Here is a 24,596-nt window from a genome sequence, read left to right as displayed (position 1 = left end):
TCCGCTCTTTAACCTCTTATGAAGCGCCATATTTGCAGACAGTAAAAATCATGTTCCATTTCTTTTGAAAAGCGTTCCCAGTGATCATTTTTGATTTTTCTTACAAGTGCATGTGTTTCGGTTCTAATTGTCTTGTAATTACGGTATGCCTCTTTTGTTTTGGTTGACATGTATTTCAGGTAAGCTTTTTTCTTTACATTTTTCCTTCACTTCTGTACAAAACCATGGAGTTCTTCGCCTTGGAAACGATTTATTTTTATTTGTATTTCTTTCACCAAAAACTTCCTGCTAAGATATTAGATAATTAATTATTGCCCAGCTTTCTTCGACTCCATCACTTTCTGTGATATATGTATTTCTGCTTTTTTGGGTTATTCTTTTTTGGAATAGGTATCTTGTGGAGTCATCATGTAAGCTTTCGACTTTTATCTTTATGGTGTATTCTGGTGTTTTGTTATCACATGTGTTTTCATTTGGATTTTGCACAATGACAATTTATTATCGCTACCTATTTCTGCTGATTTTAGTGCTCTTACGTCCAAGATTTGAGAGGGCTGTAACTCTCTATTCGTCAGAATATAGTTTATCATAGATCTTTGTCCTCCTCTGTTTTCAAAAGTGTATTTGTATTGTTCTTTGTGAGGGAAAAATGTATTATTAATACGTATATCGTTTATGCTACAGAGGTCCGTCAGAAGGTCTCCGTTTTCATTTCTGATATTTTCGTTATATCGCTGTTTTATTCCTGGAACTATATCATTGCCATCAATCCATAATGATTACATATTCATCATTTGGGGTCTCGTTTATACAGTCTGAAGGTGTTCGAATTATTTTTAAATTGTTCTAAAGGGCATCAATGCAATACTTAACTCTGTTATATAAATTGAACATAATATCAGTCGTATAATAACCAAGCCACAGCAAAGCGTGGGCGGGTCAGCTAGTGAGCATATTTTCCTATGCTTATTGAAAAGTTAACGCACTGTATGTTCTGTTATGGTTCTAAAGAATTTTAGAAAATTCTGTTGTTTATTCCAAAACATTTTTTAATGTAGTGGTAGGTATATTGTTTACGAAACTACTGCGTACACCGTCTACATAAAGATACCCGATAATGGCAAGATCTCCTTAAACTTCCTACTCCGTGTTGTTTTTCTAAAGTTATTTTTCCTTGTTGACACATTTTACGAAATAACATATTCTCCATCTCTATCAAACTTATATCTTTCTGTCTCCCACAGAGTGTAGGTCTCATGCCAAGTTATAAAAATTCGTTATTCGAAATGACTAATTCTCCGATCAAGAAAATATGTGGTCTCGCAAAGTACGATGATTAAATTGATTGTAAAAAATCAAACGTCTGAAAATGAATATAATTGAACAGTGAATCAATTTTTTTTGTTTATGATATAAATCTAAATAGAATTATATAGTTTGACAAGTTTTTACGTTCCAGACATTTTTATACACAGCCGGGTTTTAAAAAACTTTAACCTCTTTCAGAATCCAGGAAAGTTACATCGCGGTTTTATTTATTTTTAGCGAAGAGAGGAGTCAATAGCCCGTTGTTTTCAACGGTAGTTTTAGGCTGGTACCTAATTGACTTAGAAATGTAACAATTGATTGTCGGACGCATCCGGGCCGAAATGATACAAATGAATATTTGAATTTACGAAATTGGGAACGGACAGTGTTTTCAGATTTCTTGTGTATATAAGTATATAAGTTACAATTCTCTTTTACATTTAAATATTTGAATTTTTTAAATTTAAAACAGATTGTTTTTAATAGTTATTTATGAAATAAGTGGATAAAGTAAGTGTTTGTTGCACGCGAGATAAAATTGTCGATGACTAGAACTGCTATCGGGTGTAATAAACACCTTGCACGAGGTTTATATAATGTTTTTTCTACTTATGCTTCTGCACCTAGTTTCTGTGGAATTTCTATGCTATCTACTATATTTATAAAGTATATATAAAGATCTTCTTTTTATGTAGTTATGACTCATATCTGTTTTTCTGTGCTTCTAGTAAGACCGTCTTTACTATTCTCTTTGTTGTCATTCTGCTTATATGATCCTTCCATTCTACTCTTCCCTTTCTCTTACCTAGACCTTGATATTCTCCACTTTGCATCTCCGTCGTATATCTGTACTTCTAGATATGTCTGTATACCATCAATTTTATTAGGGTTTTCATCTCTGCTGTTTCTAACATCCTTTTTGTCCTCTCTGTGTTAGGCCGTGTTTTTGCTGCGTACATAATTACTGGGCTCATGTCTGTTTTGTAAATTCCTGTCGTTCATTTCGTTCTTGATATTTTTATTTCTCCATATTGTTTCATTGAGGCATCCTGCGGCTTTGTTTGCTCTATTCACTTGATCTTCCATTTCTGTTTGGAGCTTTGCGTAGATAGACAGTGTGATGACCCATATATTTAAACTGTATCACTTGTTTTATTATTTTTTTGTTATATTCTTTATTCTTTTATTTAAATTGCTTTTCTTGGCGTTTCTTCATAATCTTCACCTACAAGCAAGGCATCGTAGCGTAGGTGGTTATTGTGTTATGTACTGATTTAGGGATATCACTAACACTTGCTTGTGGTGCTCTTACATTAACTTTTAAGTTCCGAGGAAGCTTTTCTTACTTTCTACCCTAAAAACCCCTTGCTAGGTTGAATTATTGTTTTTAACATTGACTATACTAAAATTACAATCACGATGCACTAGAAATAAACAAACCAAGACACGTTAAATGTTACAAGGAGCACTTTCAAATCAGCAGCAAACCTGAAAGACTATGAAAATCTTAGACGAGAAGAAAAAAGGAAGTTTAGAAGGAAAAAGAAAGAGCCATACGAAAACGCTCTAAACGAGATTGTTAACCACCACAATAGAAAAGACTCGCGAAAATTCTACCAGAAGATAAACAACTGCAGAAAAAAATTCAAACCCAGAATAACAGCTTGTAAAGACAGAGATGGTTCCATAATTAGTGACAAAGAACAGATACTAAATAGGTAGGCGAATCATTATGAAGAACTAGCGATAGTCGTGAAGAAGACCAAATAGAAATTACTTTGCCTGAAATGGATGAAAACGCTCAAGAGCCGACCTCCACCGAAGAAAACAGTATTTTATGGGACCAATCCATCAGCAAAGAAAATAAAAAAGAGTACTATATGAGAATACAGTAAAAACTATCACTCCATACAACTGTAAGGTATGGCCACTGAAAGAAACATTTGTAACGCTAAGAGCAACGAAAATGGATTTTTGGAGAAGAGCATTAGGAAGATTTAGAAGAGAAATGATTAACAACGAACGCATTAAAGAAATAGTGAGAATAAAACGAACGATCAAGGATGACTTACCAATAAAACAACCTTTCTGGTTTGGATCTATACGAAAAATGGATGAACAACGAATACCGAAGGAAATACTAAAATGGCAACCAGAATGCAACTACAAACGGCAACAATTGAAATAGAGCACACAACATCCGAAGACATACAAATCCGACGAGGAGTGAGACAGGGTTGCGTCTTATCACCGCTACTCATTAATTTGTATTCGGAGTCTATATTCACAGAAGCATTAGACGAGGTCCAAGGCGGAATTAAGATTAACGGAATCAGCATAGACAACATCAGAAATGCTGATGATACCGTCTTAATAGCAAGCAACGCACAAGAACTACAAAATATAATAAATGCGGTAGTTCACCACAGCGAAATGTTCGGTTTACATCTAAACGTTTCCAAAACTAAAACTTTAGTATTTTCAAAGACACCAATAAACGTACAGGTGTATGCCAAGGGTCAAATAATAGAACAGGTAAATTCCATAAAATATTTGGGAACAAATATCAATAGTCAGTGTAATCCAAAAAAAAGAAATCCTATCGAGAATCGAACAAGCAAGGAAAACATTCATGAGCATTAAAACATTTTTTACAAGATCAGACCTTAGTCTACAGCTTAGAATCCGAATGATCAGATGTTACGTTTTTTCTGTCTTACTGTATGGCTGTGAAAGTTGGACAATGGACTCTGAAATAGAAAAAAGAATAGATGCCTTTGAGATGTATATATACAGACGAATATTGAGGATTCCATGGGTACAAAGAGTTACTAATGTTGAGGTACTTCGTCGTATGTGTAAACAAAAAGAATTACTAAGAATAATCAAAGAGAGGAAAATGCAATACTTGGGTCATGTGCTGAGAGGCGAAAGATATGAATTACTTCAAGTTATACTGGAAGGAAAAGTACAGGGCAAAAGATCAGTAGGAAGACGCCAGAACTCGTGGCTGAAAGACCTGAGGAGATGGTTCGACCGCTCATCCGCAGAGATCTTTCGCGCAGCAGTTTCCAAAACTACAATTACCATTTGGATCGCCAACCTTCGAAAGGAGACGGCGCAATGAGAAGAAGAAGAACCAGAATGCAAGTGAAACAAGGCTAGACAAAGAGGTGAAAGAAAGAAACAGAAGAGAACCGATGGAACGATCAAACGAAGTGGCGATTTTAAGTCGGAAACGGCGGAGAACGTTATAAACGACATGTAGTATTAGTAGTAATATTTATTTTTGATATCTCTTTTTGCTTTTATTTTTTAATCTTGTTTTTCTGAAAATGAAATTATAATTTGTTCTATTCATTTATTTTATATTCATATTTTAATTTAATTTGACATATTCATATCCTTTACAATACGATTACAAAACCCAAAAATTACAACTAGCACTGAAAGTATATTCAGTTGGTTCACTTAAAAAAGTATGTGTTGTCACGGAAAAAAATGTAGAAAACTTTAAGAACAATTTAATAATACAATCTACAAACAAGACCAGTTGCTTAAAATACAGTATATGCACACTAACCATTTTATACAACCTATAAAAAACGTTTAAAAATAATGTAATCTGGGAAACACTACAAAAATTATATTATTTACCATAATTTGTCTTGACGTCACATCAACCTACCATCTGTCTAATATTTAGACAACAATTATTCTGTATTTGTTTATACCAATTCAGTTTATAAGAGGTAGACTTGAAAAAATAAAGCGGAAAATTATTTTCGTAGCACCTCTTTATTAGCCTTGAAGTCTCCCGTGATAGCATAATAAACAAAACCGAAATAATCTTTCTATTTTTTAGAAAAGTCTGAAAACATTTGCGAACAAAACATATCCTGGAAATAATTAAGAGGAGAAACACAAAAATTTATCAGTAATAAGGTTGGCCCGGGTCTTTGTACTGTACGGGGTGTCTGGACACACCTTTCATAAAACGAGAATTCATGCGCTAATTTAATGTAATAGGTGAGCGGCAGAAATCTCTAAAATGATACTACTGATTACGAATATTAACTGCTGTTGTTAAACTGTTTGGTGAATGGCCAATTTGGCTGAATTTTGTGAATTTTTTTTATTCTGTGCACACAAATTTAAACAAAAATACTCGTAACTCGCTGTGTCTTTGGTTGTTATGGTTAATCTCTGCATGAACTTTGAAAGTGAGAATGAGAAGAAAATAAGACCTGCCTAAAATGTTTAAACAAAGTCTGTGAGGAGTTGTAAATTTTTATACATTTTTTTGTGAGATTTCTGTAGCTTTATGATTACTTGTACAAGTTTGACTTTGATCCTTTGACTGTAGATATTTAACCGATTATTAAACGAAATTTTTAGAAAGATAAAATATGTAATAGAAAAAAAGATATAGTGCTAAATGCAATAGCCTTTTTTTATTTAAAAATTTACAATCCTCTTCAACATCCATTTATGTATATAAACATAAATCTTTCAGTGTTTATATTTAAGGTGGTTTTGATGTCTGAGATTCCATTTTTTTTATTTTCCAACTAAAGATTTGCAATCTGTCCTGTTTGGACAATAATCACATGTGATAATTCAAACAGAGAAATTAACATGAGCGTAGAATACCTGCCAGTGCTGGTACCTTACTTATTAAATTTAACTAAAATTAGTATTTTGAAAAAAAATTCTTATATTCTAAACAATTTACTTATGAAAATCTATCTGGTAAGTCCAAGGGTTTGTGTGTCTTAAGTCTTCTCACCTCCCCGCTATTGTCCAGTAGGTTTACCACACTAGAATTTGGGTGAATTTCTATTTTAACCGCTTTAAATGTCTATCACTATACTTTTTTATTTCTTCGCGCACAAAACTCACTGAGATATCACGATGTATGACTTCATTAGGGACGTAGTATGGTGCATTAACAACCTGCCTAAGCACCTTCGATTGGAACCTCTGTAGGATTTCAATATTGGATTCGCTTTCACACCCCCACAGTTGAATACCATAGGTCCAGATGGGTTTTAGAATTACTTTATACACTAATAATTTATTTTCTAGTGATGGTTCAGATCTTCTTCCAAGTAGCCAGTAAAGTTGTCTTAATTTTAATCCAAGTTGTTTTTGTTCATTGAAGATGTGGTTTCTCCAAGTAAGTCGTCTATCCAGATGAATACCAAGGTATTTTGCACTATCGGATTGCGGTATATCTTGATTGTTTGGTTGTACAGGTGGACATGTCAGAAGTTTAGTTGTAAAAGTTACAAGGTTTGATTTACCTTCATTAACCTTGATTCGCCGTTTTCTTAACCACATCTGAATGGTGTTTAAGTGGCCTTGTAAGCTTCTAGATGCTTCGATCGAATTTGTATGCGACGAGAGGATGACGGTGTCATCAGCAAACAATGTTGTCAAGGAACACTGATCGGAAGTGGGTAGGTCGGCCGTGTATAATGGATATAAGGGTGGACCAAGCACACTACCTTGAGATACGCCAGGGTTTATAAGTCTGTAAGTCTAGTACCGTATTTTTCGTGTTTTCTTCTTTTTTTTTTCATAGTCATCAATCAATCAAAATATGCTTTACCGTCAATGGGAAAGAACAGTTTCTGCAGGTTGACGAAGATTCGTTTTTGATTAAGAATTTATGGGTTAGTGCAGTATGCCCAATTCTTAGTCGGTTAATTATTCCTAGGTCTCTTCTATTGAATGGATTATTCAAGATGGTCTTGACCAGAGGAGAGATTTCATTTAGTTTGGTTCCTGTTTCGTTTTGACAAATAAATTTTTCTTTTTGTTTATGATTATCTTTTTCGTAAAGGATTATCAGAAAAACTAAAAGGATAGGAAATAAATTCAACGTTTCAACAACATTCAAAACAATAAACACATTGAGATCTATTTTTTCTAAAACCAAACCTAACAATGAACAAGAAAGGACAAAGAATTGTATTTATAAAATACCTTGTGAATGCGATCAGTTTTATTTAGGTGAAACATCAAGGCCAATAAATGTTAGCATAAGTGAACATCAATCTTATATTAAAAATAGAGAATTTGATAGATTTCAAATATGTAAACACGCATGGGATAATGAACATAGGGTTTAATGGAATGATTCAAGTATAATCCTAAAAGAAACGGATGGTAAAAAGAGAAAAATCCAGGAAGCGGCTCTAATTATGCTAAATGAGACCAATTGTGTCGCAAATTCCTCTGCAGAATGCAGTAGGATCTGTTTACCCATATTAAAAGAGGAAGTTTATAAAAGGAAAATACCAGTATTAGTAAGTCAGTAACATATCGCGGATACATCATTTTTATGTTTTTTAAATAACGTATAAAATAAGAATTTGGTGTTTATTGAGAGTAAACTAAATGTAATACGAAATACTTACCATGTCGGGATATTATTCTGGTTTTTTCCTCATTCTATTCTATTTTTCATTGCAATAAGGGTATTACATTTTTTACTTTTAGGGTCATCAGAAGCATAGTTTATAAACCTTCCTGATGTAGGCTTTTGATACCAGTCTATATAATATGATTATTATATTTGCGGATGACTTTGGTATCTAGAAATTGTAACTACATATTATCCTTCTCTCCTGTATTATCCTTCTCAATTTTAACAGTAAATTGTATGTTTTTGTTGAACGACTTAAAAACTTTTAACGTTGTCTGTATATGTAGTTTGACGAGATAATAGAATCGTTTTGTTTTTTGACCGAAAAACCTGATATTTCTCTCACTAGTTTTACTTATTAGACGGTCGATAAGATAAAGAAAATCAACTATACAATGAAATTAAACTTTTCTTTGATAAGCCACATAGTTATCGAAAAATTCTAAAATACATTTAATAAACATGGTAATACATGTCAATATAGCCCTCAATACTTTGATTGTAGTTTTTTGCGTTTATTACTCAGAATTCATGGTTAAGAATAGATTCTAAAGTTCATTGTTTTCTTTATACGTCTATTTCCAAAATTGTTGTTTTATCAACCTGCTTATCTTTTCAAAATCTCAGATAATCGAATTGTTTGATTGTTTGTAATAGCTTTCTACTACTCTCGTTTAAATTTTGACCCGTCACGTCGGTTTGTTATCTGATTTCTGCTGTTATCTAGTGTGAACTAATTGCAACAAAAATACTTTATAGAACTCATAATATGTGGATTGTGATTGTGCTAACAGTACTATTTATGTGCCAATTACATACTTTTAGTGTCGTGCTTCTTGTGTAATGTAGGCATTCGATATTAAACAATATCGTTTGACAATAAACGTAAAACAGTACGGTAAATACTTACCTAATATTTTAATTTTGATGAATACGTTTCAATCTAAAGTACATGCTTTTGTTGAGAATGTCTGTATTCAATTGTTCGATAGATAAAATTATTGTATATTTTGTTTATTTATTTTTGTCCTTAAAACTTTGATTTATATTCACAAATATGGTTCACTTAATTCTTGGAGGAATTGTTAAGGTCACTAGTTGTTTTCTTAAACATCTAATCATCTAATAGATTAAACATTCATTAATTTTAAACATAATCATTTCAAACATTTCAAAAAATGTTAGTGACTTTTCGTTGTGATATGACGAAATTAGACTAGTAGCCCAGTCTGGTTATACAAAAATCATCGATTTCACGGCAAAATGTTTCGCAGATATCTGAAGCTTTTAAGACATAGGTGGGGGTTACTAGATGACCAATAGATAAAAAGATACTCCTATTTTTACCTTGCGTTTTTTTTTAAACAATAATTTATGGTCAGAATTTGATTTTTTATCTATAAGTTTTTTCCCTTATAATTTAAATAAACAATATTTATATCATTTTTTTATATCATGAATATCTTTATTTTCCCGTTTTTCAATTAAAATTGATAAATAATTTACGGAGATAATTGCAAAAAAGCAGTTTTTTTGCACTAATTTATAAATTTAATTTATTTTTTTATTAACAAAAAAAAATGTTATTAATACATTTCAACATTGAGCAATTACCGTCTTTTAAATTTGTGCGAAATTTCCCCCCGATCGGTCAAATAGTTTAAAAGTTATTTAATTTGTTTATCCCTGGGACTAATTATTTAAACCATTGAACTTGCCCTATGAATGATGCTAGACACATTTAACAAATTTCATAGGATTCTTTAAGACTTATACTATCTCAGAAGTTAAATGAATATTGAGTTTTCATCGAAATTATTTACAAAATAAACGTTTGAAAAAGGGGTATGTTTTTTACTTATAAACTATATCTCTAACTTATAATTATATCTCCATTGTTAATAAACATTAAGAAGTAAAATTTGCACAAATTTTGAATGAAAATCTAAACTTTATATTGAATTTTATAGCTATAAAAAAATTCATCCAATTTTTCGAAACTTAAAACCTTTCCAAACGAAGTTACTTTCGAAAGATCGACATAGGAAAGTGGAGCTCCTGGAGTTGAAAGTGGAGTGTTTTAGCTCATCGCTGCAAAATTTAATATTATGGTTACGGATTTATCGTTCAAAAGCTTCAACAGTTCTGTAGGAATTTCATCAGGTCCATTTGCTTTTCCATTTTTAGCGTTTCTTATTGCGTATTCTACTTCTTCTTTCAATATGTCTGGCCCAGTTGCATTGATTATCTGAGTTAAGTTGTTTCTATCGTCTTCAAATAATTCATTCAGGTATCCTGTCCATCTTTTTATTTTATTCTCTAGATCTACAATAAGATTTCCATCTTTGTCTTTAAGTTTACCTATTTGGCATTTCTTTATGCTTCCTGTTATCTCTTTTACTTTTTTGTGCATATTGAACGCATCGTACTTTTTCTCATAGGTTTCCATTTCTTCACATTGTTCTTTAATCCACTCCTCTTTGGCTTCTTTTATTCTCTTTTTTATGTGTTTATTTATTTCTTTGTATTTGTCTGGGTAATTCTTCATCTTTCTTCTTTGTTCCATCAAGTCTAGTATATCTTGTGTCATCCACCCCTTATTCTTTGTTGTTGTTTTTGTAAGATGTTTCTTTCCTGCTTTTTGTATAGCTGTATTTATGTACTTTAATTTTTGGTTAACGTTGTTTGTATCTTTAATTTGTTGCTGCACTGAACGGAGGTTTTCATTTATTTCTTCTCCTGTTTCTTGTCGTATATTTTTGTTTCTAAGTTTATTTAAATCTAGTGTGGTCTGTGTGGTCTTCTAATCTTTTTTGGTCTCGCCTCTATCACAGTAACTACCGAGTTATGATCTGAGCCTATATCAGCTCCTGGGTACGTCTTAGTACATTTAACAGTATTATGATACCTCCTTGCTATCATAATGTAGTCTATTTGATTTCTCACTATTTTTTCTTTGGTATGTTGTGGAGATGTCCATGTATATAACCGTCGAGGAGGTAACTTGAAAAAGGTATTTGTTATGACGAAGTCTTCACTTTGGCAAAATTGAATCAATCGATCTCCTCTGTCATTTCTGTTTCCAAGCCCATATTTTCCTACTTGTTCTCCTACCTTACCTTGACCCACCTTGGCATTAAGATTGCCCATTAAAATGTTAATGTATGGAAAGACTGACTTAATAAGTGAAGACAAACAACCTGCAACAAAAAGGTTCAGACCTGACAGTGAAGTCGAATAAATGAACCAAATTTTAACTTTTAAACCAATGTATGTAAAGAAAATAAAAAAAGTATAGTTCAATAAATATTGCAAAATTTAATAAGCCAATTGATGAAAAAATCGACTTATTTTATCAAAGCAGTAAGGCAGATTAGATTAATATTGTATATCATATTTGTAAGAAAAATAGAATAAAAATCAATATTGTTAATTATAAAAATACAAACAATTATAATTAATATAAGGAATATAATAATATAATGTGTAAAAAATTACCTGAAATTTAATTTATAAAAAATATAAGTATTATTACATCATTGATATAAAATGAAAAAACATGTTGATTTTCCGGGATTTTCCGAGATTTATGGGGGGTGAAAATTATGTCATCATTATTAATACTGCGACAAACTATTTGAGCAAATTACAAAAAAAGTAAGTATTTAGGGTGAATTTCAAATTGACTCAATTTTTCCGAGTTTTCCCATATTTTCCGGCAAGTGAAAACTATGTAGTTATTCATATTTCGACGAGCTACCCCAGAATAAAAAAAGAGGCTTGCAGCTGCAAAGGAAGCAGAGCTAATGTAAATTTTTCCTACGTGTTGCAATTTGAAGTTCCGATGCCGAAAAAAAAACGGAGCTGAAACAGATATCCTCTCCACTTTCCTATGTCGATCTTTCGAAAGTACCGTCGTTTCGAAAAATTAGATAAATTTTATAGCTATAAGTTTTAATATAAAGTTTGGATTTTTATTCAAAATTTGTGCAAATTTTACTTCTTAATGTTTATAAACAATGGAGATATGATTTTTTTAAAAATAGTCACTAACTTCGTTCCTATTGGTCATAGAAGGTTTTTTATTTTTTAATGTGAGCTTTTTTACCAGCTATCCAATGGTTGTACGTACAAGTCTATAGCTTGAAAAATATAGAAGTTATTACAATTGTTTATAAGTAAAAATCATACCCCTTTTTCAAACGTTTATTTTGTAAATAATTTCGATGAAAACTCAATATGCATTTAACTTCTGAGATAGTCTAAGTCTTAAAGAATCCTATGAAATTTGCTGAATATGTCTAGCATCATGCATAGGGCAAGCTCAATAGTTTAAATAATTAGCCTCATTGATAAACAAATTAAATAACTTATAAAATATTTGACTTATCGGGGGGAAATTTCGCACAAATCTAAAAGATGGTAATTCCTTGATGTTTAAATGTATTAATACCATTTTATTTTGTTAATAAAAAAATTAATAAAATTTATAAATTAGTGCAAAAAAACTGCTTTTTTGCAAATATCTCTGTAAATTATTTATCAATTTTAATTAAAAAAACGGGAAAATAAAGATATTCTTGACATAAAAAAATGACATAAATATTGTTTATTTAAAATATAAGGGAAACAATTTATAGACAAAAAATAAAATTGTGACCATAAATTATTGCTTAAAAAAACGTAAGGTAGAACTAGGAGTATCTTTTCATCTATCCATAATCTAGTATCCCCCACCTATGTCTTAAAAGCTTCAGATATCTGCGAAACATTTTTCCACCTTTTTTTTTAACCAGACTGGGCTATAGGTTAGATACCTGTATCAGCGAGTGTCATGAGAAAATCGTTAATTCTCTGATCTAATATGATTTTGTGACTTGTTCCCCGACTTTTACGCGAGAAAGAATTATTATTAGGGATGCCCTTATTATATTTTCTTATTAATCAGAACATTTTAGACTAACGTTAAAAGAATGTGGAGCAATTTTTCCATTTATAAATAAATTAACAGTAAATATCCATGTGTGAAGATATGTTACCTGCACTTTTTGATGCCAAGCCAACTACTGACCTGTTTACAAGGTCAATGGTGAATTGCAGATCGAACCTACGAAATTCAATCTACAACACGTGATTGAATGTCTTGTACATGTGTACCTACAAAACAGGAGCGCGTGTGACTTGCATCAATGATTATGTTTGGTATTATTGTTGTTGTTCTATCGATACTTTTACAAAGTAAAAGTAGGAGGGGCGTTTGTTGTGGTTTTTCACGGTTCGCTTGGAATATTGTCGAATAGAGGTAACAATTGGTATTTTAATAATTAGATGCACTTGTAAGAATGTCAGAATTGTCAGGAAGTCGAAGGAAATTAGTAACCACAGTTGATTTATTCTGCATGAATTTTTTGTTAGAAAGTAAGGACATTTCATTTGAAGCGAGGTTCTGAAACTACTTTCTTGTGGCATGTCTAATTTAAATATTATATTTACATGGGATTAAGCCCCAATTATTGGTTGTAATGAAAATCACATTTTTTTTTAAACAAAATGATGTTTTAGTCTGTTGTACAACTTTCATAACAAATAATTCACTTTTGGAGAATCGCTGAACTTTTGCGTATAGTCGTCTTATGAAACTGATTTACGTAGAAAAATCAGCGTGATTCTAGTTTGGTCATTCATTTGTTGGGAAAGCTCGAGTTTTGTATTATATGTTTTACCGATCACCAAATTCGCAGCCAATATTTTGGGATCTACCAACTTTCAAAAGAGTTAAAAATTAAATTTTTAAATTAATAAACTTCTTGCATAAAAGGGCCGGTCTTTTCACCTCTAGATAAATATTGTCTTATTTTACTGTCTGGAGGATAGACATTTATTCATAGAATAAAATGTACCCATCTTTTCACGTCAAATTATGTTGCGGTTACTTATCTGTAAAACACACATAAAATTTATTTCGGAACACGTCTTCCTCCGCAGTCCTAATCATTTTTGGGATGTGGTGACACCATCAGGCCTTTACAGTTTTTTCACGATTTCCTTCCATCCTTCCCTGTCCTGGGCTAGTTGTTTGGCTTCATGTAACCCTTGGTTAATAAATTTTTCGGAACACACCAATATTTAATTAATTGTTACAGAAATCACACTAATGTTTTAATATTTCTTTTGATTATACAATTTTTGGTGACAGGAATAAATTAAATTATATAAAGAAAAATTTAATAACGAATAAAAAAATAATACATGTATATTAATGATTCTTCTGAGGTTTCGTTATAACACTAAAATATTATATAAAGGTTAGCTCAAACATCTTGAACTACAGAAAGTTCAATCATCATCATCATTGGCTCCACAACCCATGGTGGGTCTTGGCCTGCTCAAGGATGTCTCCATTCTCTACTATTCTTCACCTTGGCTTTCCAGTTTCGTACTCCCAACATTCTCAAGTCTTCCTCCACCTGATCCTTAAATCGTGCTCTGGGTCTGCCTCTCCTTCTCACTCCATCTATTTTTTGGTTATAAATATGTTTTGGCGGCTCCATCTCATTCATTTTCTCTATGTGACCTAACGACCACAGTCGATTTATTTTGATGGACCTAATAATATCAGGTTTGTCATAAAGTTTAGTAATGTCTTTATTTAGCAATTCATCTTCAAAATTGTCTTCATTTTGATCTCCCGCTAGGTTATAGAATGTTGCTTTAGATTAGAACGGTTGAATCTTTTCAACTTTAGACCCATTTTCATTGGATAAAATAGTATCTAAACCTTCTCTTCCATATATAAAAAGTTTTAGTATGAAATTCATTATAGAAATTTTATTTATGGATCGTTTAGTGACTTCTTAAAAATGGCTACACTTTATAATCAGAATATAGTTCAAATTTCTATCCTAGGTGGCGCTAGGAGTTTAAATCTAAACTAACATAAAGGTTTAAATTATTTTGTTCATTAAATATTTTCTTAAAATTACAGCAACCAATATTTTTGTCAATTTTGCGAAAAAATTAATCGTATGAATAATTATATTAATATGTAATTAATATTATTAGTATTATTGATTAAACGTATCGTTTCAAGAACAACATATAATTGACAGTAGATTGAAATGTCAGTTGGTAGTTCAGATTTCTTTCCTAGGTGGATTAGTTACCCTACCGGACAAACAGTGTGATTTTTTGTCCTAGCCTTTTATATAGATAGGTTATGACAATGTAAGGAAGCCAGTTTTCAGTTTTTTCCTTAGTTCATGCATCTTTATCTTTAATTTCCCTTCTCCATAATCCTACAGGTAAACCTCTCTACCTGGGTCTTTATTCTGTTATGTTTTTATCCATCTACAGCTCTTCTCACGTTCCGTACCTTTTCAATATTTTCTCTTCTATTATATGTTAGTTTTTTATTTTTTTGCGATGTTCAATAGTTTTATTTTCTCATTTCTCATTTTGTCCATTCTTGCTGTTCGACAGAATCTTTTGTTGGCGCTATTTTTCATAATTCCATATTTTTTCCCCAAACTGTTATAGCATTTTTCATATAAAAATGCTTGCACGTCATTCAAGATTTACGACGTCAGAACCCCACAGCGTTGCCAAAACATCAGAATAGTTAATGTCAACTATTTGTCAAACTATTATATTAACAGTAAATACACTTAGTTTTAAGACTACTGCACTAACACACTAAAATACATAAGAAAACATTTTAATACAAAATTATATATTCTAAATTTTAAACTTACCTCTAGTTTTAGGGCTTTAATAGTAAAAACGTCCCGCCATTATTTCTTGTTGAAAATAATCTATCTTATATGAAAGCTTATCAGCTTTCTACAGACTATTTATTTGTTTTGGCATAGCACAATCACAATACACAACAATAATTAGTTTTTAAAGCTGTTAATCTAAATTAAATATGTATTTATAAATAAAATTTATTAATATATATTATACTATGATCAAATTGTGTAAGAAATCAAAACATAAACAAAATTCTTACTCTAAAAAAGCGGCAACACTTTAAACAATTTTGCCACACGCTGAACTGTCAATAAAATTTGAAGTATTCCTGTATCAGTTGCGTACAATTGTCTAATCTATTTAATTAAAATTATTATTTTGTGGAATATTAGACTTAAAAAGTTATTTCATAAAATTTATATTAATAATAACAAATGTTTTTGGTTATTTAATCAATATAATTCTAAAATAATTAGAGGTAATCAATAATATTAGATATGCTGACGACACAGTTATTATCGCAAATGACTGCAACGAGCTTCAAAGACTCATGCAAAGCATACACACAGCAAGTCAAGAATATGGTTTAGAACTCAATACAACCAAAACTAAATGCATGCTCATCAGCAGAACACAACAACCTCCGATGCAATTGACATTAAACAATCGAAAAATAGAACAAGTGGAGACATACACATACCTTGGAACCACAGTCAACACAAAATGGGACCAGTCAACAGAAATAAGATCACGAATTGAAAAAGCAAAATCTCAATGGAACTAAAATGAAGACTGGTCAAGTGTTATGTCTTCCCGGTCTTGTTCTATGGAGCAGAGGCATGGACCACAACGGAAGCCACCCTGAAGAAACTAGAATCCTTTGAGCTGTGGATATATCGCCGTATTCTTCGGATATCCTGGACAGACCACATCACTAACGTGGAAGTAATGCAGAGAATAGGCAAAAGCAAAGAAATAATCTTCACCGTAAAGAAACGGAAGCTTGAGTACTTCGGACATGTCATGAGGCATACTAAGTACCGGCTGCTATAGTTAATAGTCCAAGGAAGAATCGACAGTAGGAGGGGACCGGGAAGAAGACGACACTCATGGATGCATAACCTGCGACAATGGTTCGGACTAACATCGACCGAACTGTTCCGAGGTGCCGTAAACAAAGTCAAAATAGCCTTGTTAATAGCCAACGTCCGAAACGGATAGGGCAAAGGAAGAAGAAGAAGAAGAATTCTAAAATTCCCAATATAATGATGATTACATTTTTCTGATTATTATAACATGTTGACGCCTATGAAAGATGGAGCAGTTCCGTATGGGTTTCGTATTAGCTGTGTTAGGAAAATTTGAACTCTAAGGTTGACTTTCTGGAAATTTTAAATATAAGTGACGTCACTTTATATAAATTGTGACGTGCAAGCATTTTTATATGAAAAATGCTATATCCTATTGTTTGGTTCAATGTTCGTATGTTTCAGTTTATCGTTAAACCAGTTGATGTTTCTATGTTTATCTTTATTTGCATTTTTAAAAGGAAAGCTACATCAACTGCATATTTTAGTTCACTGCACAAAAATTTTCTAATCTAATCACTACTTTCAAAATACTTAGTTCAATCTATTTCATTAATAATAAACTGAAATTTCTTAATTGCTAAATCAGTCATAGGCGTGTTCATAAAATTAGTCTAAATTATTATCCGCTTATCTGAATTAATTTTAATGGAAATCCCATAATGATCTCATGTGTCATTTTTTATCACTGTTGTGTTTAAATGGTTTTTAAAATTTATAAAAATGTTTTCTAGGCAAGTGAATGAAGTATCAAGAATTACTCTGGTTAGTTTTGTTGTTAAATAGTAAAAATCAAATCATGTTTAAATATTACACGAAGTTATTAAACAACATTACACAAAATATTGTACTGGTTAGTTATAAAGGACACAAACCTTCAGTTCTTGAAATCATGGCATTGTCTGTCCTATCTGTGCGATAACCTTGAATTAAAAATATTAGAGTGGTCCAGTCGTAAGATTTGATTTCTAAAAACGAGAACAAGCTGAATTTTGCTGAAAATATTAATTTTGGGATCACAAAAAAGATGCAAAAAAGTTTACCACTTTTACTCCCGGGCTTCTCCCTAAAACCTCCTCTCGTAGGTGTTATGTTTCAAACAACAAATGTAGCTGAAATAGTTTTCATAAAAAAATGTTTATTAGCACTTTTTTGTGAAATGAACGGTTATTTCAGAAACCACGCTTGAAGCTACCGGCGAAATGCCAGTTATTTGACAGTCTAAAGTCGAAATGTCAATTTCAATCTCAGTTAGGCGCACGAAATCAATGTTTTAAATAATATTTGTATCAACTCGACGGTAAAAATTAGATATCTTTTGCTCAGAGTCTATCGATAAAAATCAAAATGCATTTGAAAGATGAAGAGTGCAACTTTCGTATGCAATTTTTGCATTTGTTGCAAGTGAAGTCAGTTTCAATAAAGCTTTTAAATAAATAAAAGTTGCGCGATTTTTGCCTTTTTTATGATTCTCACGAGATCAATAAAATTTATCTTTTCCATTGATCGCTCGTTGTGGAATTTCCATTGTTAAAGCCTAATCTTCAAAACCTCTAACATGAAATTTCGATTCTGAGTTTTGGCAACAAATATGAGGCATTTATTAAAATACGCCTAAAAAACGCTGAATTTAAACTTTCACATTAAACGATCTCACGTCACGGGAAACGTTTTCGCGAAGATGGCGTTCGATGAAATTTATAGCTGAACTTGTATCGTTTCGAAAAATGTACTTGTGTGATCGAAAAGAAGCAGTTTTAAATGTTTTAGATCGTTTGTACATGAAAGACGACGAAAGAACGTCAAATGAAGAACTAAAGACACACTGGCTGAAGTATATACATGATATATTCTAAGATAACAGAACTGAATCTTCGAATACTTCAAAAGATTTAAAGTACTTGAGCATACTAACCTCAAAAGCGCAACACGTTATTAACCAATGTTCATCAAAATTGAAAAAGCAACTACTTCCGATAATATCTGTATTGAAATGATAAAACTATTGTACTAATAAAACATTGTAACACTCACTTAAGTCATTAAAGCCATCTATAAAATAGAACCTGAAGTACCTCTTTGTACAAATTAAAAAAAACCGAGCCCCAACAAATGTGAACAGCAGTTAATACTCTAAATTAAAAAAGGAAGCGTCCAACTGTTTGGTTTCTAAGTTGATACTAACTAATAAACACAGCGTCCACCTTGGGTGGATTCTAACTTCTTACTCACTACATTCAAATTATAATTGCAATGCCCAATGTTTGGTGGGGTTTCTATTAGTTAGGTAAAACTACCTTTTGAATGTTTGCTTCCCGGGATTTACTGGGTACAAATTTTCGGTAGGTAAAAACATCTTTTGAAGGTACAAATTATTTTATTACCAGAGACGTAACAACAGTTACAGAAATTTATCCAACAACATAGTATAATTAATCTAATAAACGTAAGCCTAAAACGGTCAAAATCATACACCAACGAATAAGTACAAAATGTGTACGAGGAATAGCTTGTCTTTCGACAAGCACTGGAAACCCAGGAAGCATTCTTTAGTCTCATTACAATGCTCCAGAAATGCAGGAATCGAAGAAAGGAAGTTTATATGTGATTTTTAGACTATAGGACTCTTGATGGCATGAAACACAAACTTGAAAATAAATAAAACAAGACTTACTGAATACCAAGTTACTGGAACAATATCGTCGCTTAAGAACTTGAGGGAATGGTTTGAATGCAGTAGAGCAGAATTATTTCAAGCGGCAGTTAACAGGATGCGCATAGCCATGATGATTTCTATCCTTCGATAGAAGGTGAAACGTAAGGAAGAAGAAGAAGGAACCAGTAGAAGAAGCAGGCCAAAGAAGACCTGAAGGGAGGTGCTTATGCAGAACTTGTCTGTGGATAGGATTGATATTAGTATGACCCAAGATATAAACTTATGGATAGAAATATAATTAGAGAAACCGAGTAAATGACGCGAAAAAGATAAAGCAAATGAGGCGAAAATATAGTTTGAGGCGCATGGTATGTGATATAGATGTACTTGCAACAGTCAAGAAGTGGAAGCTATTTAGGGCATATTTATAGAGAACCGAGATAAGTATTTCTAGCGGTAATTAAGGCACTGAAGGAAGACACGAGCGATATTATCGGATTAAATCATATTCACAGAGGTGTAAGTTGATATTCTGTAGCTAAAAACAAACTCTGTTAGGTCGTTTGATATTCCATCGTATCGGTTTGTTAAAATAATACGATATTTATTGAAATATGTAAAGCAGTGTCTTTATTAGCGTAAAAAAACGTAAACAAAGACATATGTTACGTACATTCTATTGATGACAATTCAAGCGTAAATTATTCTCCATAAAATATGAAATATTGACTGAAAAGTATGTTGCAGCGTTTAGTATTATTTAAAGTAACATTACGATATAGAAACGGTAAAATTCTATGCTAGACAGACACGTAACTAAAAATAAAGTCTGCATCCGAGAAATTTATAAAATATTCAGCAGGTACTAAAATATTTTCATGTTTATTCATATTTATATAAACAGTTTGAAATTATTTTATAAAAATAATGAACTGTAAATGAGTTACGTGAATATGTAACAGATATTTTGCTAATTATAACATTTAATACGTGGTTTATGGAAAGGGTATTGTACATAACGGAACTTTGTTCCTGTTTTAAATTACAATATTGACCAAACAGCAATTAAATATTATAATTTTTTGTTTGTTATAATCTTTTCGGCTATCGGACGGAGTACTATGTCAAAATGTTAAGGAAATTTATAACACGGGGGCCCAAACAAAATATATTTTAATAGAGTCTGTCGCTAAAAATTTTGTGCAGATACCTGCTCTCTTAAATTTATAATAATTGTTAATTTCATCTTGGTAAAATCATGTTAAATAGTTATAGTGATGTAGCTAATCAAGAGCACATCCCGTTTTTTCTTGATTAGTCAATATATACTTCAAAAAGAGTGTACAACATTTATTATAGTGTATTTTTATGTATGAGAGAGTAATAAAACAATAAATTATGTATGCAAATCCCTAAACTGTTGATACGGGTGACTCAATGAAAAACAGATATTTGTCAACAAGTTTACAGAAGTATATAGGAAAACAATTTTAAATTGAGTATGACCACCAGGTATAAAGGTTGGAGCAGAATAGAATACAATAGTAGTGAGGATTACTACTATATTATTATATAGGATTACTACTATATAATAGTAGTGAGGATTATATATAACCAATAAAAGTTTAATAAGTACCTACCTATTTGCAAAATAAAGTTTAATTCTTTAGATAAAATAAAACGTTTTATTTTATCTATTTGCAAAATAAAGTTTAATTCTTTGCCTATTTGCAAAATAAAGTTTAATTCTTTAGATAAAATAAAACGTTTTATTTTATCTGAAATGAGTGCATTCCACGAAGTAAGGGTTTCAACAATCAAACATTTAATTCTTTAATTCCAGGAATCTACGACAGTAACTTATTCCACAGAAAATGTGATAGTGGGTTTTTCCATTTTGTATATAGGAAGGTCCAAGTGGCGTATTCAAAATTCTTAACAGTTCACTAAAAGTAGGTACTTCAGTTGCAAGGTGCAGTTTATTGTGTATACTAGTGTTATGGAAAATTTGGAAGTGCCGTGTAAACGCCGAAAAATTGGTCCTCTAACAGTTAATGAAAAAACATTAATATTTAATTGTTTTAAATCATTTACAGACAAACGTTTATGTGAAAGTGTTGATGAGACCGTTGAGTTAGTTAGCAGTACACTTGGTGTTGGGAAATCTACGATTTACAGAGTTATTAAAGAAGAGAAATGTGGTAGTTTTCAAATGCCACGTAATGCTCCAGGGAAACCAAAATTTCAAATAGAATATCATTTTAAAGAAGGACTTCGACGGAAAGTGCATGAATTCTTCTTTAGACAAGAATTTCCAACATTGGATAAAGTTCTTGTCTCAGTTCGAGATGATAAGGATTACCCAGAAATGAGTCGAAGTACGTTATGGAAACTTTTAAAAGAAATAGGCTTCCGCTGGAAAAAGAATCCCAGAAAGTCTATTTTATTAGAAAGAAGCGATATTGTCATATGGAGAAGACATTTTCTAAGAACCATAAAGGAAATGAGAAACCAAAAAAGAAAAATATTTTATCTTGATGAAAAATAGATCAACGAGGGTCATACACCAAATAAATTTTGGCAGGATGAAACTGTTACAAGTCAAAGGCACGCTTTTGTAAATAACTTATCTACTGGTTTAAACCCACCATCAGGAAAGGGACGCAGGCTGATAATAGTACACATTGGCAGTTCAGACGGTTTTGTTGAAGGTGGTTTATTAACTTTTAAATCAACTCGTACCGGTGACTACCATGAAGACATGAACGCTGATGTCTTTCAAGAATGGTTCGAACAAATGATAGATCTTCTTCCTAAGAACTGTGTAATAGTAATGGATAATGCAAGTTATCACTCTAGACTTATAGAAGGACTGCCCACAACCAAGTGGTTAAAAAAAGACTTGCAGAATTGGCTGAGTTCAAAAAATATTACGTACCATCCCGGATCTATAAGAAAGGAACTTTATTCGTTGTGTGCCCTTCATAAAGAAAAATTTAAAAAATACGAATTTGATGAAATTGCCAAAAATCGTGGAATGACAGTACTTAGATCCCCACCATATCATTGTGAATTAAACCCGATTGAACTGGTATGGGCACAGATAAAGAGTGAAGTTTCAAGAAAAAATACCACTTTTAAAATTCATGATGTTAAACAGTTGTTTTTGGAGGCCGTAAATAATGTAAAACCTGAAAACTGGGAAAAGGCAGTAAATCACACTATTAAAGAAGAGGAAAAAATGTGGAAGCTGGACAATATTACTGATAAAATGATCGAGCTAGTTATTATAAATCTTGGTTCTGAAAGTTCATCTTCTGAATCTGATTTGGATTTGTAACAAGTAGCTGTAAGTTTTATATTAATATTTTTATTCATCTATTTAACATACCTTAGACGGTTTTAAAAACTCTTTTTCTCTTTTGTAATTTTTAAAAATTAAAAAAAATGTGAATTTTTTAAAACCCTTTTTAATGTAGGCCAGTCAGTTCTAATATAGTGTGTGATAAAAGAGGTCACTTTTGTTTACATACACATAACACTTTATAACACTGAAATAATTCATTTATTTTTTACAATTATTCAAAGTAATTTTTCAATTAATCTTGAACACGCCCATGGAGTGGTCGGAGCTACCAGTTAAAATTATGCTAATTACTCTCTCGTTCATAAAAATAAACTATAGCTGTTTCATTTCGAATTTCCATTGTTAATAAATGGTCAACTCTCTTTAGATTGGTCGTCGAATTTTATTGTGACAATAAACGGACGTAGGATCCGTTGCGAGCATTAAACGCAGCGCAGTCCATACAATATGGACACAAGCGTTATCGTACAAACTCAGTGGAAGCAGATTTCCGCTTACCGGCAATTCAGCGCAGAGCCGCGCTTATGAATTTTCAAAACGAATGCTTTATTTTTAAATTTAAAAGTACACAGTTAAAGCAGGTCTGCGTCAGTAACCAGCTTTAACCAGCGTTCTCGTTTTTACCGGAATGTACGAACAAAGTACTGCAGTTAATGCTGTCGTGAATGTGAACGACATGCAAGTATCGACAAATGAAGAAAGTGACTATTTTATTGATCTAGTGTCTCACTGACCAATAGTCAGAAATACGTGTATACGGTTACCTTCCATCGATATACCTTTTTTGGTTATCTGTTTTTGCGAGTCATGCCATATTAAATGGTTTTCTTTCGGAATATGAGTGTCCTAAGTTTGATTTTAGTCTGGAAAATAAACTCATAAAAAACACTTTTTTAACTGTTTTTTTTGTGTTTTTCAGTATTTTTCCAATAATAATAATTTTTTAAGATTTGAAACTAGCTTTGTCTTATGTAAAATTTAATTAAAAAACTTTTATGTCCGATACAAAATTCAGTTTATCATCGATTAGGTTAGGTTATCAAAACAAACAAAATTTTGCTGCTTTATTTTTCTAAAAACTTTTTCAGTTTTGAAAGCATATTAAAAATAATATTGTGCGTACTAGTTAATTCGGTTATTGCTTTTTACTACTACTACTTGTCGGTTTATAACGTTCTCCGCCGTTTTCCGACTTCCAATCGCCACTTAGACCGGTTGTTCCATAGATCTTCTTCTATGGCCCTCTCTCTCAGTTCTTTATTTATTCCTTCGCTCCAACTTTTTCTCGGTCTACCTCGTTTTCTCTTTCCTTCTGGTTGCCACTTTAGTATTTATTTTGGCATTCGTTGTTCGTCCATTCTTTGTAAGTGTCCGAACCAGATAAGTTGTTTTGTTGTTAGGTCATCTGTGATTGTTCGTTTGATTCCCATTATTTCTCTAATGCGTTCGTTGGTAATCCTTTCTCTTCTAGATCTTCCTGCGGCTCTTCTCCAAAAATCCATTTCCGTCGCTTTCAGCGTTGACAGTGTTCTTTCTTTCAGTGGCCATACCTCACAGCTGTATAAAGTGATACTTTTTACTATAGTCTCATATATCCTCTTTTTATTTTCTTTGCTGATGGATTGGTCCCATAAAATGGTGTTTAACATTGTGATGGCTTTTCTCCCTGACGTATTTCTCTCTCTTATGGCTTTGTCTAATGTTCCATCTTGTGAAATAGTGATACCTAGGTATTTGTTGTCACAGCAGTGCTTTATCGTAGTGTTATCGTCTAATATGAGATCTTTTTGTTCTGCTCCAATGCACAGGTATTCGGTTTTCTTTTTATTTACTTCTAGACCCCATATATCATACTCTTCAATTAATTTTCGTGCCATATAGTTTAAATCGTCATAATCTTGAGCCATTATTACTTGATCGTCTGCAAAGTTAAGCGTATATACCATAGTATTGGTGAGCGGTATCCCCATTGTCCTGCATTTTTGTTTCCATCTT

General features: G+C 31.9%; 1 protein-coding gene across 9 annotated transcripts in view; it reads left to right on the top strand.

The window, feature by feature from the left end:
• Window positions 1-24,596, top strand: part of Mical (Molecule interacting with CasL) — a 148,509-nt gene that overhangs the window by 15,871 nt on the left and 108,042 nt on the right. The window contains exon 1 of one of the 9 annotated variants that reach the window (XM_072528968.1): window positions 8,424-8,634. The exons of 7 other annotated variants lie outside the window; for them this stretch is intronic. The gene's annotated coding sequence lies outside the window, so the exon portion shown is untranslated. Of the gene's footprint in view, window positions 1-8,423; window positions 8,640-24,596 lie in introns of those variants that run through there. One more of the 9 variants, XM_072528966.1, reaches the window with a different exon arrangement.

The sequence above is a fragment of the Diabrotica undecimpunctata genome, chromosome 4, assembly GCF_040954645.1.
Source record: "Diabrotica undecimpunctata isolate CICGRU chromosome 4, icDiaUnde3, whole genome shotgun sequence".
In the NCBI taxonomy this organism is placed as follows: domain Eukaryota; kingdom Metazoa; phylum Arthropoda; class Insecta; order Coleoptera; family Chrysomelidae; genus Diabrotica; species Diabrotica undecimpunctata.
This window is presented reverse-complemented; position numbering and strand designations above follow the sequence as displayed.